This window comes from Saccopteryx bilineata, chromosome 4 (genome assembly GCF_036850765.1).
Source record: "Saccopteryx bilineata isolate mSacBil1 chromosome 4, mSacBil1_pri_phased_curated, whole genome shotgun sequence".
In the NCBI taxonomy this organism is placed as follows: domain Eukaryota; kingdom Metazoa; phylum Chordata; class Mammalia; order Chiroptera; family Emballonuridae; genus Saccopteryx; species Saccopteryx bilineata.
In genome coordinates, this window is record NC_089493.1 from 249200840 (window position 1) to 249218322 (window position 17483).

Sequence of the window (17483 nt, forward strand, 5' to 3'; positions counted from 1 at the left end):
CCTTAAGGAACAAAGAAATAAACAAAAGTCTCATTTTGTGTAGCTAGTGAGTTGGCTATAATGAAAAATTAACAAAGAACGTCACCTCCAATTTTTTAATACCTATTTAAAACTAAAAAAATAACTTATTATCAAATCAATCTACTTAATTCCAAAATCCTTTTTTGAACGGTGCTCATTACCCATGGCAGGGTTGATGCTGGCTGCGATATGAAAGCGGCAAAGTGCATTAGCATGCAGCGGAGCGTTCCTGTGGATGTGATGTGGGTCCTGCTGATGGGGCAGGTATCCGGTGTGTGCTACAAAGGCCAGAGATCTCCTCCGACCTCTACGGAAATGCCTCAGATTGACCTGTGTGAATAACAAAGTAAAACTAATGCCTATACTGTCATAAGGACATATGCATAAGCTATACAGTATTGTTAGACATTACAGATCTCTATTTCAGACGAGTTTATATGTACAAATAGCTTTCAGTAGTTTTGTATAGTAAATTTGAAACCTAAAGAAGCTTAGAACTTAAAGTGACCAACTCTGAAATATCGCACAATACATTACAATTTTATCTGGTTTTATTTCCTGATAATTAATTTTCTAAACTTAAAGTTTTGGTTTTACAATAATGTGTCTGTGGACAATGACGTCTCTATGTATACTGTTTTCTTTGTATCAATGGCTTACTCTCTATGACCACAAAGCACTGGATAATATTACCATAATAAATTAGGGTGGTAGTTCATAATTTACAAAGCATTTTCAGATAATCTCATTTGATCCACTGCATAAGGGTCCAGGCAGACATTGCAAATATTGTTATTCTCATCCTTCAGATAAAATAGTTTATACAGAATTCAAGGTCTAAAAGTAAACAGATTCCTAACTGTTGATTCTTGATGTATTATATATTTAATAATATTCTGAGTCATTAGAACACTATTATAATTCAAAAAGTTGTTCCATAATCATAGCATCCAAAGATAAATCATTTTTAGATCATTTCCTGTTTTTAGTATTAAGAATAAAAAGAATCTGCATTACTAGTCTATGTTCAATTAGTACAAACATCAAAAATTGACTTTTACTTTCTACACTACTTAGTAAAATAAATACTTCCAGTTTTGAGAGGTTCTAAAGATAATCATAGAATAGAATCTGACAAAACTACTCTAATCATTCCTGTAATTAAGACAGGACAAAACACCCCAAATTCTAAAGAAAATAAATAATTTTGAAGTCACACCTTTGCTTCCTCAGACTTTGTTATTTTAGCTAAGATAAGTATAAGCATCCTTTTCTTATAATCAGTTAAACTAAGATTAACTTCATAATTATAATGGTTGTTTACTGTAGACAAAATCCTTAAGGACATATTTTAAACAAAATAAAACTGAAAATTTTCTGAGATTTTCCTAAGACATATTTTTTATAACTATCCATATGACTTTGAATATTATGACCGATATTACAAAAAAGGCAATTCCATGTACAAAATGTTTTAAAATTTGTAGGAAATAAGATCTAGCAAGAACACTCACATCTAAAGTATTTTGAACTCGTTCTTTACTGGAAGCGTTTCTCTCCAAGTTATTTGTTAAATTAATTGGTTCGGTCCAATGATTGATGTCACCTCCATGTAGTAAACAATCATTTGGTAAAAATGTCTCTACCCAAAGACGACACACATTATCTTTGCAGCAAGTCAACAGTACATTACATACAGAAGCCCTAAGGAATAAAAATATTTTAGAGGCAAAAATATAAATTCACACAGTATCACATTCTACAATGTTTCTATTATAATGCACACACACAGCTAAAGTACCAATGAAGAAAATATCAATGCACATGTATGCAATATTTTTAGTCAAAATTACAACTGAGTGGGTATTTGATTTCATCGCAATAAATGCTTGCTAACCTCTTTCTTTTCTGCCTAGAATTTGGTAGTACTTTATTCAATAATCTAAGATTTTCCTTATTGCTAAAGAATAAAGTCTGAAATCGTGCCATAATCCCTCTTAAAAAGAAAAACACCCAATTACATCTATTAAAATTTTTAAATTTTCTGATCTATTCAGTGAATGGTTATTTGAAATACTTCATAATGATTCATTTTTACTTCCTGTACAGGCACATGCGCATTGGTGATTAACAGGCTACATTAACAAGTACAATTATTCTCTCCTTGCCTAACATACATGCTGAAAGCAGTCAAGTGCAAGAACAGAAAATTAATGATGAAAGACGTACAGCCACCTCCTCTCTGAATCATTTCTGATTGTCAGTGAATTTCCTGTCTTGCCACCCCACAAAATAAAAGCAAACTAACTGCCCATATATTAATAAGCATTTGATGCTCATGGAAGCATCAAAATATAAGGTTGAAACCCCATCAACAAAAACTACCTCCTATTGGGACACTCTGAAACTTTAGAAAAAAAAGAGTCCCAATATTCTGTAATAGACACTCTTTCAAACATCTTTGTTTAAAAACAATCAGTAGAAGACTTCTATCAAGTAACTCAGTACGTTAAACTAAATAAAAAGAAATAAAATATTCTGTAGCAGTTGCTTTGTTAAATATGTCTACCTGATCATAAAAAAACCATAGCAAAGGGGAAGAAAAGGGAGACAGCATGTTTTGTCTTGGTTGCTCTTCTCTTCAGCTTTCCTCCTCTATTCTCTCATCTGTCTCCTTCCTGTCCTCTTCCTTCCCTTCTCTGTCTACTCTTCTTTCTCCCTTGCCACCCACTCCCTGGGCTTCTCTCCTTCAATTGTCAGCTTCTCCTCTCCAGACTAACCTTCCTTGCTATCTCTTTGCCTTCTTTCCCTTTACCTCTCCCTGCTTCCTACTCCTTCCTTCCTTTTCAAACAATTTCTTCTTTCCCCCTTCTCCTTTCTCTCCCTCCCCCTTCATTTTTTTCTCTCTCTTTTTTTTCCCTCTAGTCCCTTATGCCCTTCTTCTATCCCCATTCCTTCTCTGTTTCTCTATAATACACTCACACACAGGAAGTGGCAATGAAATCAAGAGTAAACAAACAGAAACAGAAGAAAATATATCAAAAGAAAATATGGAAAGTTCATGGTTCATAGTGCCAATCGGTAGTGCCAACTGGCAGAATGAAAAGGCTTACCAAGGAAAAGCAGAATGTAGGAGACTAAAGGGCTAAATAGACAGCAGTCAGAAAAGGCATAAGAACTTAGGCAAGGGCAGCAAATTAAGCAAGAAAGGTACACAACTCAGAAGCAAGAAGAGGGCTTTGACCCTGAATAGGTGACCCCATGTGATTTTCCTCACCTTACAGGATAGCTAACCTTACAGACAGTCAGTGTAAACAGTTGGCAGGTAATATATAGGCAGAGCATGTAAGAAACACTCTGATCTGTTTGAGGCATTTCTCTGGCAAAATCCTCCTTCCTCACTTCTTCATTAGGATATCTAATTCTTTCTTCAGTGGCATATCATACTCAGATATAGCCAAAAAATAAAATAAATTAAAAGGTATAACCTTACAGAAGGCAACCATGTTATGAGTGTATCACCCCTCCTATTTTGATGTAACAACAGGATAACACAGTTTGAAACTAGTTATCTACACTAATTTTTGAAGGTTTCTAGAGGATATAATCAAATCCCCCAGTCTGTCCTACATTTATCATAAGAAAGTAACAAAAATGAAAATGAGAGAGCTCAGGGAGATTAGCTGGTCTTAAATGACATAGATCCAAAAGTAAATTTCTGGAGACCTTTAAAAGATGCCATAACTAACAGAAAATTATAATTATATATCACAGCTCCCTATGATACAAAATTTAGTTGTTAAGAGCTCTTGGAGCCTTTTTGCCAACACTGAGTGTACTAGGTTAGGAGCAGACCTGACTTCTCCTAAAGATACAATACTTTGAAGCCTCTTTTTTTAGAAGGATAGTAGCCTTCTAAAAAAGCTTTTCATCAGGGAATGAAAACGATTGTATATATTTGAAGAAATTAACCTGTGAAATGATGTAATCTTTCAAAAGATACTTCTAAAAGGCTCACAGTTCATGATGATAGCTATTTTTACTGGGATGATTTACAACTTTTAAAGGAAGAGTTAACATATGCCACAGCTCAGTCTATTCTAAACACATTTCTACATGTGTGGGCAATGATCTTAGAGTTACTAAGCAATAGTTCTCAAAGTAAAGCTGGGACGAGGGGCTTTTGCTAACAATATAGGTTGTCTACAGCACCCTTCTTTAGCCCAAAGACTGACACACCTCCTAACAACAGAAGCATTACTGTTTCCAGAGTATACTACTCATATTCTTTCCTATAATGGGGAGCTGGGGTAAGAATAATAACTGTCACACCAGAAAATAGCTCAAAAGCTAGGTAAAACAATAACGGATACATGTTATTATACATTTGTCTGTAGAATGTGCAACACCAAGAGTGAACTGTAATGTAAACTATGGAATTTAGATGATAATACTGTGTTTATATAGGTTCATGAATTCTAAGAAATGTGGAGAATGTTGACATGAGGGGAAGCTATGCATGTCTGAGAGCAAAGGATATATAGGAAATCTCTATACCCTCCCCTCCATTTTGCTATGGACCTTAAACTGATCTAAAGAAGTCTTAATATATATATATATTTTTATATATATATTGTAAATCTAGGTATATACTGCTGCCTCAGAAGAACAAAACTGAAGTCAACAAATGGTCCAGACACAGTACCACAGATCAGTTTAGGACACTACAAGTCATAAAGGGAAAAACTGTACTGCTCCATGGTATGGTCAAGTTGAAAATGGCCATGTGAAATAAAAAAGGGATTTCTATCTATACTTAAGTAATCTCTATAACTTACTAAGTACAGGCAACAATTCAATGGGATATCAAGTCTTGTAAGTGCTACAGGGAAGAAAGGAAGTGCTTGTATATGCACATATAGGTTAAACTAATACCTAGTTCAGGGCATCTTAATGTATAACCCACTCCCTTTTCCTCAAAGATGATGGATATAATTAAATAAATGTTTGAAGTCTCTTGCTATGTCCTCTCAATAAAGCTAGGGGTTGTTTGTTCTTGCTTTTTTTTAACCGGAGGAGATACACATAGACGGTACTAGATAAAGTAATGAAATTTGAAAAAGTCCATGCAAACAACAATATGGAGAATAAGTAAGGGATACAAGAATTGGAATCATAACATAGAGAAGAAAAAGATGCAAAACTCTGTAGAAGTAAATTATCCTTTCACATGGCTTTCCTCTTAAATGTCAATCATAGCTGACCTGTGACCAGAAGTTTGCAAGTCAGGGACTATCTAATATTACTTGAATCTTCATAGGTAAAAGTCCTATACCTATGAATTTTCAAAGTAAGAAAAGTAGTCAAAGTTCCAAAGATGATGTTTTCTTAATACATGAGAAAAATTACTAATCCACTGACCTAGGCATATATTTGCTGGTTTTACGCCAGGAAAATCCATTTACAGCTCAAGGATGAGCCAGATATACAAAAGAAAAGTCAATTTTACCTTGGGATTGTTTTTCTGAACTTTTATCTGGAGAGGTAACAGCTGTCTGCCAGTTTTCTACATTGTACCATACCTTTAAAAGACAGTCATCCTAAGAGAAAAAAACAAACAAACATGGAGGAACATCCACATCAGATTTAATGATTAAGTTAAATAGCAAATGTAAGATTTTTCTCTCCAATCACAGAAACAGGGATGGGAAAAGGGGTTGAGCATGGAGGAACTGAGAAGAAAACCACTGATTCTGATACTTTTCTATTAGCATTCCTTATTGTGCTCTGAGAATTAAAATGTGTGAATGCGTACATTATGCAAGGGTTGGTTCAAGGAAAATTCTAGTTACCATACAGTATGGAAAATGGAGTCATTCAGAAAAGATTGAAAGATGAGTTATGGGTTCTTTTTCCACTTACCGAAATATCAAATAAGAGAGCATTACCACTAACAGACTTACAAAGACTAATAATTACTGAAAAGTGCAGTTTTCATGAATTATCACATGATGTACAAAGAAAATATTGAAGATGATAATAAGCATTTAAAAACTACTACTATATAAAATAACCTAAGTAAAATAAAAATTGCACCTCCTAATCTGGGAAATAAGGGAACAAGAGAGACTAAAATGTACCAGGTTTTACTCTTAAGCCATAATTGCATTCCCACCTTTAAAGTCAATCAGAATAACAGCTCCACTTCTCTCCTAAAAAAACCTCACTGAGGATTTAGAGTACGTATCTCATATTCTTAACCTGCAGAAGGCTTTGAGCAATGAGAACAGTAACTTCAGTTGTGCATTAACTGCTCTGTGAACCAATAATTAAAAATAAAATATTTTCAAAGAAATACATTATTCTAAAATCAATAGGTAATGACAAAGGAAATTATTACAAATGTCCTTCTAGAACAGTGGTTCTCAACCTGTGGGTCGTGACCCTGGCGGGGGTCGAACGACCAAAACACAGGGGTTGCCTAAAGCAATGAGAATACATTTTGAATCTAACTGTAGCAAAATTACAGTTATGAAGTAGTCACCAAAATTATTTTTTGGTTTGGGGTCACCGCAACATGAGGAACTGTATTGCGGGGTCATGGCATTAGAAAGGTTGAGAACCACTGCTCTAGAAAGTCTGTAATTTCTTATATCTTAATCCTTAATATATGTCAGCTTAAAGATAATATAAATAGTGCAATAGTTCATTGATAGTATTCTACATGCAAGACACCATGCCAATCACTTTACTTCTACTGTCTAAATTAACCCTATGATGAATGATCTGAAGTAGGGTTTTTTTTATCCTCAGTTTACAAATGAGAACGTGAAAGCACAAAGAAATTAACTATACTGCTCACAAAAGTTACAGGATATTTCAAAATGAATATGAAGCTATAAAATATCCCCTAATTTTTTGAGCAGTATATTTACCCAATATCAAAAAGCTGGTAAATGGCAGTTTTAATAACGACAAATTACCTTTAAGTCTATGCTATTTCAATTATACCATACTGCCTTTTAATAAAGTCATACTGAACCAAATTTTACTATTTCATATTTTCAACAAAATATTTTCAACTTAAATAAAAAAATAAAACTCTTAAGTTTTTTGAAGTTTCAAATAAACCATAAACACAATCTGTCAATAGCATTTTCATAAATTACCTTCCCGGCCCTGGCCGGTTGGTTCAGTGGTAGAGCGTCGGCCTGGCGTGCAGAAGTCCCGGGTTCGAATCCTGGCCAGGGCACACAGGAGAAGTGCCCATCTGCTTCTCCACCCCTCCCCCTCTCCTTCCTCTCTGTCTCTCTCTTCCCCTCCCGAAGCTGAGGCACCATTGGAGCAAAGAAGGCCCGGGTGCTGCGGATGGCTCCTTGGCCTCTGCCCCAGGTGCTGGAGTGGCTCTGGTCGCAACAGAGCGACCCCCTGAGGGGGGCAGAGCATCGCCCCCTGGTGGGCAGAGCGTCGCCCCCTAGTGGGCGTGCCGGGTGGATCCTGGTCGGGCGCATGCAGGAGTCTGTCTGACTGTCTCTCCCCATTTTCGGCTTCAGAAAAATACAAATAAATAAATAAATAAATAAATTACCTTCCCAGGAGTGGCAAAAAATTCCCCATCTGGTGAAAATTTCATTAAATAAATTTAGGAAGCAGTTCCGTAAATTAAAGATATAAAGAATAATTATTAAGAAAAATTCAATGAGAAAGCAATATTACTCCATTAAACAATATTCAGCAATTTCTTCAAATAATAAAATTTTTGATAACACAAGTTTTACACTTACTTTTAAGTATAGCTCATAATTATAAATTTAAAAATATAACTCAATTAAATATAAAGATTACTTTTATGTAAAAATATTCATGTATAAGAATCATGCAAAGAACAACTTATCAGTCCTTAAAATTTAAGAGTCATAGCTCTCATTCCCTCAGAATGTGAAAGAATGGTTATATTTTTAATCTGGATATCTGATTTCCAGAACCGTAAATAATCTGTATTCCAAAATACATTTTCATGGACAAACTAATATTTTAAAAAGCATTCTGCTTTATGGTAGCATGTGACTAAATACAGATTACGTGTGGGTTAGTGACCGTCAGGGACTGAGCCTTCCAGCTTCACCTATATACTTGGTGAGTACTTGCTCTTCTTCTCCAAGGAGTTTTGGCTCCTTTCTGTTCACAGCCTTTCCCTTTGGCTACTCATAAATGTTGATCTCAAGACTCTCACTATCTTTGCCTTCCTTTCCTTATCCAAGTTCATGCTTAGATGCATCCTAAAATTATTTGTAAAGCAGGCCAGAGATTAATTCAGTCACAGTTCATTCCAAATACAAATATTTTTTTCCTGACTTTAAATGTAACAAATACATACTATAAAATATTGATACAGATGAATAAGAAAAAAATAAAACCATCTTTAGTTTCACCGATACCATGACACCAATTCTCAGGCAAAACCACACTTAATATTTTAATATAAAGATTTCCAGATGCATCTGTCTGCTCTTCCTCTCTATTTCCTATGGGAGGGTGTGGGGGAAGAGGGTATAGAAACTGAGGCCACATCAACAGTTTGCTTTGCAACATTTACTTATTTAAAGATACATTATGGCCTGACCAGGTGGTGCCACAGTGGATAGAGCGTCAGACTGGGACGCAGAGGACCCAGATTTGAGACCCCAAGGTCACTGGCTTGAGCATGGGCTCACCAGATATAGCTCAGGGTTGCTGGCTTGAGTGTGGAATCACAGACATGACCCCATGGTCACTGACTTGCGCCCAAATGTCACTGGCTTGAAGCCTAAGGTCACTGGCTTGAGCCTAAGGTTGCTGGCTTGAGCAAGGGGTCACTTGTTTTGCTGTAGCCCCCCATCAAGGCACATATGAGAAAGCAATCAATGAACAACTAAGGGAGACTAAGGAGCCACAATGAAGAATTGATGCCCCTCATCTCTCCTTCCTGCCTGTCTGTCCCTCTCTCTGTATCTCTCTCTCTCTCTGTCACACACAGACACACAAAAGATATATTATGAAGTTTTATGTATCAATACGTGTAGACCTCCATTATTTTATTGACACACGCTCAGAGCCAGTAACCTTGGGGTTTCAAACCAGTAACTTCAGTGTTCCAGGTCAATGCTTTATCAACTGTGGTACCACTGGTCAGGCTTCATTTCTTGATATAAAGTGAGATCAACTCTTAATATGCTTATGATTCATATGTATTACCATTTAAAATATTTCTCTTCATTGTCCATTGTTGTTCACTATTGAGATATCTGTTTCTTTTCTAAGACTTTGGTTTAAAAAATATTTCCTCTCAATTTTTTGTTTTTTTTCTTTATGGTCATTTTGATTTACAGAAACTTTTTATTAATACAGAAAAATGATCAAGTTTTTCCTTTCCTTTCCTTTCAGTTTCTAGTTTTGGTGTCATACCTAAGTCTTTCCCTGACTCTAAAGCAGCACTTTTTATTCCGTTACAATAGAACATAAATGACAAACGTTAGCCATATATGTAAACTTCCTAGTAGCCACATTCTAATATAAAAAGAAACAGGTGTGAAATTAATTTTTTAAGCTAAAATAGATGTCAAAAATATCATTTGAACATGTAGTCAATAAATAATAGAATATTTTACACGCTTTGTGCTAAGTTTTTGAAATCCAGTGTGTATTTCATACTTATAGCACATCTTAATTTTGGGTTAGCTGCATTTCAAGTATTCAACAGTGATATATGGCTAGTTGCTATCAATACTGGATATTCACCTATATTTCTAATATTTGTTTCATTGTATAGAAATTCAATTTGTCCTTCCTTTGAAATTTATTTTGGTGCCAGATATAACACAGACTCTAACTTCATTTTCACATCCATAGAGCTAGCCAATTTGCCCACTGATGTAAAATACCACCTTATATATCGAATCTCCATGTATATAACTGTGTCTAACCCTGAACCTCAAACTGTCTGTTCATTTTTTTCCTCTCCTCATATTTATTTTTTTATCTATAAATATTTTAAATTTATTTAATTGAATGAGGGTGGCAGTGGTTAATAAAATTATACAGGTGTACAATTCTATACTACATGATCTATATTCTATTGTGTACTCATCACCCCACGTCACGTCTCCTTCCATCACCACTGATCTCCCCTCACCCTCTCTACCTCTCCCTCCTTCGCTCTTGTGATCATCACACTGCTATCTGGGTCTCAGTCGTTTTTTTTTTCCTTTGCTCAATCTGTCTACTCATATCAATTAAAAATTGTTTAGAACTTTGGTTGAAAGAGAAATTACAATGGGATTTTGACTAAAATTATGTTTAATATACAGATTACTTAGGGAAAAATATACCTCTTCACAATAGCAAAACTTTCATTCAAAAGCATAAGTGTCTCTCTCCTTTTGTATAAATTAGCAAGTTCTATTTAATAATCTTCATATAGGCCTTACACATTTCTTTCGTTTCTTTGTAATTGTTTTATTCAACAAGTAAAAACAAATAAATCTGTAGAACACAGGCAATGGTAAATCCTCTGTATATAGGAAAAGTCATGTCACAGAATAAAAAATACTTTTTACGTCAGTGTGGTTTTACAAAACTAAAATGCATTTATAATAAAACCACATGGAACAGGCTTGTTGGGTTAATCCCCTAGTTAACTGCTTACTTGCAATGCCAAATGCAGCTCCAGTCTCCACAGTGAAGATCTGCTTTACCCAGATTTTCATCTTCAGTCGGCTTCTCCAAGGTGGAATTAGACCAACTGAAAAATCCTAAAATTCATATGGAACCACAAAAGAGCCCAAATTACCAAAGCAATCTTGAGCTGGAGTCATCACACTTCTCGATTTCAAACTACTTTACAAAACTGTAAAAATCAAAACAGTACAGTACTGGTATAAAAACAAGACACACAGAACAGAGAAACAGAATCATGAACCCATACATAAACCCAAGCATATAGGACCAACTAATCTTCAAAGAAGGCACCAAGAATACATAATGGGGAAAGGATAGTTTCTTCAAGAAATGGTGTTGGGAAAACTGGACAGTCACATGCAAAAGAATGAAATCAGACCCCTATCTTACAGCATACATAAAAATCAAGTAAAAATAAAGACTTGAATGTAAGAACTACAACCATAAAACTCTCTAGAAGAAAACATAGGAATGCCCTTCCTGACATTGGCCTTAGGGATATTTTTTCTTTTTTAATTTGACAACAAAAGCACAAGCAAAAGTAAAAAAGTGGGACTACATCAAACTAAACAGCTTCTGCACAGCAAAAGAAATATTCAACAAAATGAAAAAGTAACCTATGGAATGGGAGAAAATATTTCTAAACCATATTTGATAAGGAGTTAATAGCATCTATAGAATATATATATTATATATATATGGAACCCCCCTGTGCACTCTTGGTGGAAATGAAAATTGGGATAGCCACTATGAAACATAGTATAAAGGTCCTTCAAAAAATAAAAAGCAATTATATGATCCAGCAATCCTACTTCTGGGTATATAGTCAAAAATGATGATATCACTATCTAGAAAAGATATCTACATTCCCATATTCATTGCAGTATTACTCCTAACAGCCAAGACATAAAAACAATCTAAGTGTCCATCAACACATGAATGGATGTATACAGTGGAATACTATTTAGCTATAAAAAAGGAAACCCTGTCATCTTTGACAACCTTGAGGGTACTGTGCTACTCAAAGTAAGTTAGAGACAAAAACTGTATAGATGTTATTCCACTTACATGTGGAATCTAAAAAATTTGTACTGGCCTGACCTGTGGTGGCGCAGTAGATAAAGCATAGACCTAGAATGCTCAGATTGCCAGTTTGAAACCCTGCTTGCTTCCTGCTCCTCCCCCCACTTCTCTCTCTCTCTCTCCTCTCTAAAATAAATAAATAAAATCTTTAAAAAATTAAATTTAATTTAAAAATAAAAGGATTGTACTATCAGGAACAGAGTACAGGGTGATGGGTGGGGAAAACAGGAGATGCTGGTCAAAGGGTACAGACGTTATGTTATAAGATGAGTTAGTTCCAGGGATCTCATGGATAGCACAGTGACTACAGTTAACAATACTGTATTGTACACTTAAAAACTGTTGAGAGTAAAGGTTTAATATTGTCACCGAAACAACAAAATGGTAATTCTGCAAGGTAAAAGATATGTTAACTGACCTTTCTGTGATAAGCATTTCATTACATACATATTTAAAATGATCACATTGTATACCTTAAACTTATATAGTGATTTATGTCAATTATAACTCAATAAAATGGGAGGAAAAAGTTAAATGAATCTGTATAGATAATCCAAACTGGGTATCATACAAAATCACTTGGAATAGGCATATCTTTTTATGGATAGCAATAATAATTATCAAATTTAATTCTATAGTGTTTATACAACATGCTAAGGTAATGAGGAAGTATACACACACACATTCACAAAATAGGGAAAACAGCCTTCAATTTAAAGTGGGCTGTGCGTAGTGTGGTGATTGCTGGGGGTCGGGGAGGAGGTGGTGGGGGGATAAGTGGTGACAGGCAGAGATACCTTGGGGTGGGGAACACATGGTCCAGTGTACAATGATTTTAGAATTGTGCACCTAAAACTGGTATAAATTTGTTAACCATGTCAAACCAATAAATTAAATAAGGAGGAAAAAATAAATAAAACAGGCTGTGTGTGATTTTAAAATATTCTGCCACTAAATTCTTTAATAATAATCCATCTATCTGGATTTAAATAAAAACCTAAGCTGTAACACAATACATATTATTTCTAGAACAAAATCTAAAACTAGTTTTACAGACTTTTCTGAAATAAATTATTCTCACAAACTCACGTCAAGGTGCTCAAACTATATTGTGGAAGGTTATCAGAACTATAAGAAGAGCACTGCTTTATCAAATAAACTGCTATGCTACTTGCTCTTTAAAATTAATATGCATATATTACAACTGGTACACAAGCTGCTGCTGATTGTAATGAGGATAATCTATGACCAACCAATGAAAATTAAATTGAGAAGTAAAAATCTTTATTATTAGCCACATAAAACACTAAGTTTCAAATCCAAATAATGACTCTACTATTATGTCTCATTAGTTCTCCAACTGCTGTCCTAGATGCTGACAATGAAACCATGGAGTACATACACAATGTAAGACTGGTTAATAGTATAATGAAAGTGCAAATAAAGTACTTAGAAAGTATCAGATAGGGCCACTGCCTACCAAAAGCTTTCATACCAAGAGCAAAGTCAAAATAGTTTGATTTCAGTTTAAGTAGTAAAGAAAAAAAAGGTATCTAATTATTGGATATACTATGTTAATAATTGCTTATTTTAAAATCTAGACCCCATAAAAACTAGCATTTAATTTCCTTTCAATTTAAACCTGTCACAGGATCTCATCTCTTGAAATCTTTTGAAACAAGAACAGGTAAGTTATCTGCAAACATGGAAAGGGAAGAACTACAAGCATAGGACTGTCTTTGGAGAGAGCATAATGTACCAGGAGGAATAAAAGAATTCTTCAAAGGCAGCCTGTAAGAGGAAGATCTCATGTCCTTACCTCAAGTAAAACTGAAATTTAGTCTGCATATACCATGTTACCATTACTGTTTGCTATTTTCCGATCAATAAAAAAGAACTCAAAATCAAAAGAGGTTAAAAATAGGCTGACCAGGCAGTAGTGCAGTGGATAGAGCATCGAACTGGGACACAGAGGACCCAGGTTCGAGACCTCAAGGTTCCCGGCTTGAGTGCAGGCTCACCAGCTTGAGCGTGGGATCATAAACGTGACCCCATGTACACTGGCTTGAGCCCAAAGGTTGTTGGCTTGAAGCCCAAGGTCACTAGCTTGAGCAAGGGGTCATTCACTCTGCTGTAGCCCCCTTCCCAGTCAAGGCACATATGAGAAAGCAATCAATGAACAACTAAGATGCCACAATGAAGAACTGATACTTCTCATCTCTCCGTCTATCCCTATCTGTCCCCTGCGTGCGCGCTCTCTCTCTCTATCAAAAAAAAAATAAAGGTAAAAAGAAAATTCAATGAGTAAATAATAAATAGATTCTGCTTTTAACATCGAAGAAAAATGAGCTTTCAAGAGAGGTAAAATTAAGATGCGTATAGTGTCCAAAAAACTGAGGGCACAAAATTTAGTTTATAATAAAACTATCAACTTAATGTTAAAGAATCAGGGATGAACTGGCTGCAGAAGAAAAAGGTGATCAATTGTTAATCCTTAAACTACCACAAAACTAGAGGGAACTGGGCCTCTTTACATTAAATAAGTATATATACACATATAGTTTTTCACTGTATTTACTGCCATGCTTCCCGAGATCTGGAAGAAATCTGCAGTAGGCTTGGTGGGAGAAGATTAAAGCCTGGCCTATGGAAATGGACTTTAAAATTCAGCAGGAGGGAACAACAAGCTGCATGATGGTGTAAGAATGGCTATGTAAGCTTTGGCACATTAACTCACATTTCCTTTAAATTAACATAGAGGCATTCATCCAGGTTTTATATACACTTATATAAAATATAAATGAGTCACTCAGGTATATACATAGGCTAACATATTGTATATGCTTTGACTTTCAAACCACTGCTTACAGAGATTTTTAATGCCTTCTTAGAAAAAGATCTTAGGATTTACATAGTACAAAGAACCCATATAACTTTAGGAGATGACAGAGAATACCATGTTAACCATCCTATAATCTTGCAGTAGTGAAACCTCCTTGAATGAAATGCTGTTCATTCCCTCCTTCTTAATAGCAAGAGCAGAGAGCAATGTCCACTACAGCTGCTCACTGAAACCTTCAGATTTACTCTTCCGAGTATTCTGGACAGGTTAACAGAATTAGAATCTCTAAAACAGCTAGGTTCAAGTGCAAGCTAAGACGTGTACGTGTTCCTCTACAGAAGAGGTACAGACTCTTTTAAAGCAAAGTATCTGGTTGGCATAGATCTAAAAACAATTCAGGAATTAAATGCATGCACCATGTTAAATAATAACTATTATTTATTCCACTGGCAAAGACCACAAAAAAAGTCAGTAGTAGACAAAAAGAAAACCTGGATATCTGTCAAGCTGTTTACTCTGTTTCATTTATTTAGGTAAACTTTAGTTTTACTTTAAATCACAACTAAGCTGTAGCTACATAAGTTGTAGCACAAATCATCAGCATTATAAATAAATGTGTTGAGATATAGGGTGCCATGGGAATACTGACTTATAGTTTGAAGTTATTATAAAAATTAAGGCAGAAAATTCCACTATACTAATAAGTAGGCAAAAATTTGGGGCCCTCTTCCTTCCAATATCTGGTAAGACTAATAAAAAAACAAATCATTTTCAGTAAGCCATAATGTTCAATTACCACTACATCGCATAAAGGAGTTCTACTGGAAAACAGTAATACAACTTTTAGTAATTAATGTGAGCAATCTAAAATAAATAAGTTTCCCAGGATTACTAAAGTGATACATATGGCATTGGAAGAACAGCAGGCGTAAATTATTCATGAGAAATAAGTTTTTACTTTCTAAACTTATTCCTCAATGAATTTGAATGAAAAGCACAAGTTTCACTATATTTTTAAGCAGCGCTAGTTGTTAACAATGAGTAACTGTCTGAAGACACCCACTCTTTCTAACTACAAAGATACTGGACCTTAACTAAAGAATGAAATCAATCCCAACTATTTCTAAACTTGACAATTTCAGCCCACGCAGTGGGGTTATAAAAAGTCCCTCCCACCCCACTCCACCCCCCCCCAATTACACAACAACGATTTTTGTTTAAACGACTTTGGCAAACCATCCCGTCCGAAGGACCTCAGACTAAACATCTGAAACGTCCTACAAAACATTCTCACTTCCGACCTCAAGCTCGGTACAGTAAGGACCTCAATAGGGAAAGGTTTCTGCCTCCTCCTCTCTCCAAGGCCAGGTGCGCCCAGCCCTAGGGGGCGGGACCTCTATGAGGACCTGGGGAGCCCGGTGGGGGCGACCACGGGCTCCCAGCTGTTGCATCCACCGGGTACGAGAACAAACGTCAGAGACTTTCAGGAGTTTAGATGTTACTTTATTGGCAAGTTTAACCTGCGCAGGGGCGAAATCCAAAGATGTCCAGAGACACTGTACTCATGAGGAGCTGCAAACGGAAGTCACGCCTGGCGTTTACAGCCAGATCCTTATATATCCTAAGTGAGCAAGCATTTTACAGAAGCAGATGTGGCAGTTTAGCTATTGGCTAGGGAGGTCGCACGCAGCATAGGAACAGGGGCCGGTTTTAGCTTACTGGCGAATTTCAAACATAAACTTCTGATAAGGGTCACTGACCTTCTTTGTTCTCAGCCTCACAGGGGCCCTATCAGCACTCCCTGTTCCTGCAATAGTTATACTCTTGGCAGCTCCAGCATATCAGTACTCCCTGAATCTAACATTCCCCCATCTCTTTTGGGCATAAATCAAACCCTTGATTCTTCATTAATGGGGAGACTGGTGTAAGGTTGGGACAGAACTATTAACTTTACTGCATCTATCCTCTCCTTTACAAATGCAAGGAGCTTATTAAGGATTATTGGTCTAAAGGTAAGAGCCAATAATAATAATAGGAGGGGTCTAGCAATTGCGGATATGAGGGTAGTTAATCAAGGAGAAGTCTTGAACATAGAGGCATACCAGCTAGGGCTGTCTTCTTCTAGGTTCCTATTCTTTAAACTGTTTTCAAGTATCTTGATATTCTCTCTAATTACTCTAGAGTGGTTAGCGTAAAAACAACATTCTTCTTTTAAAACAGCACACAGTCCTCCTTGCTCAAGGAGGAGGAGGTCTAGCCCTCTCCTATTCTGAAGGGCTACCTTGGCTAGGAAGTTTATTTGCTTCTCGACGTATATTACCTGGTTTAGGTGGACTCTATTGAAATTTACTGACTAGGGTCTCACAACCCTACTTTTTACAAAAATAATCTGAGTGAGACCCGTATATGTGACGCCATCCGAAAGGGGGTTCAGGGCAAGTGTACTGTGGAGTATACTATAAAGCCCTATTTTTTTACATTGGGGTCACACCTATTCCCTAAGGTGTATGAGCTAGGCAAATCATCAGCGAGAGGGCTCCTGGCTGAATCAGAATGTCTCCAAGGTGCTGGTGAATCACAGAACTTGTCTTCAAAGAACTTTGATAAGTCAGCTTGGAGAGTTATGGGGTTGTTATTATCCTAGGTGTTATTCTGTGCTATAACTGTGCCATCTGCTGTCCTGATTAAAACCTATTCCTGTAACTCTAGTCCCTTGCTGGGTAAACAATAAAAAGTTATTAGTCCTAAGTGGAGGAGAAGGTGAGCTTTAGAGGCTCTCCAGGGGTCCGCATGACTTGCCATCTCTGAGATCCTTCGTCAG

The 17483-nt window shown here is 36.0% G+C and overlaps 1 long non-coding RNA gene across 1 annotated transcript; it reads right to left on the reverse strand.

Moving 5' to 3' along the window:
• Window positions 1-242: 242 nt before the first annotated feature.
• On the reverse strand, window positions 243-5491 carry LOC136336331 (uncharacterized). The gene is made up of 3 exons (XR_010731424.1): window positions 5443-5491; window positions 1536-1725; window positions 243-351 (listed from the first exon to the last, which is right to left on the reverse strand). It is a non-coding gene; the product is annotated as an uncharacterized lncRNA (long non-coding RNA).
• Between the last annotated feature and the right edge of the window lie 11992 nt (window positions 5492-17483).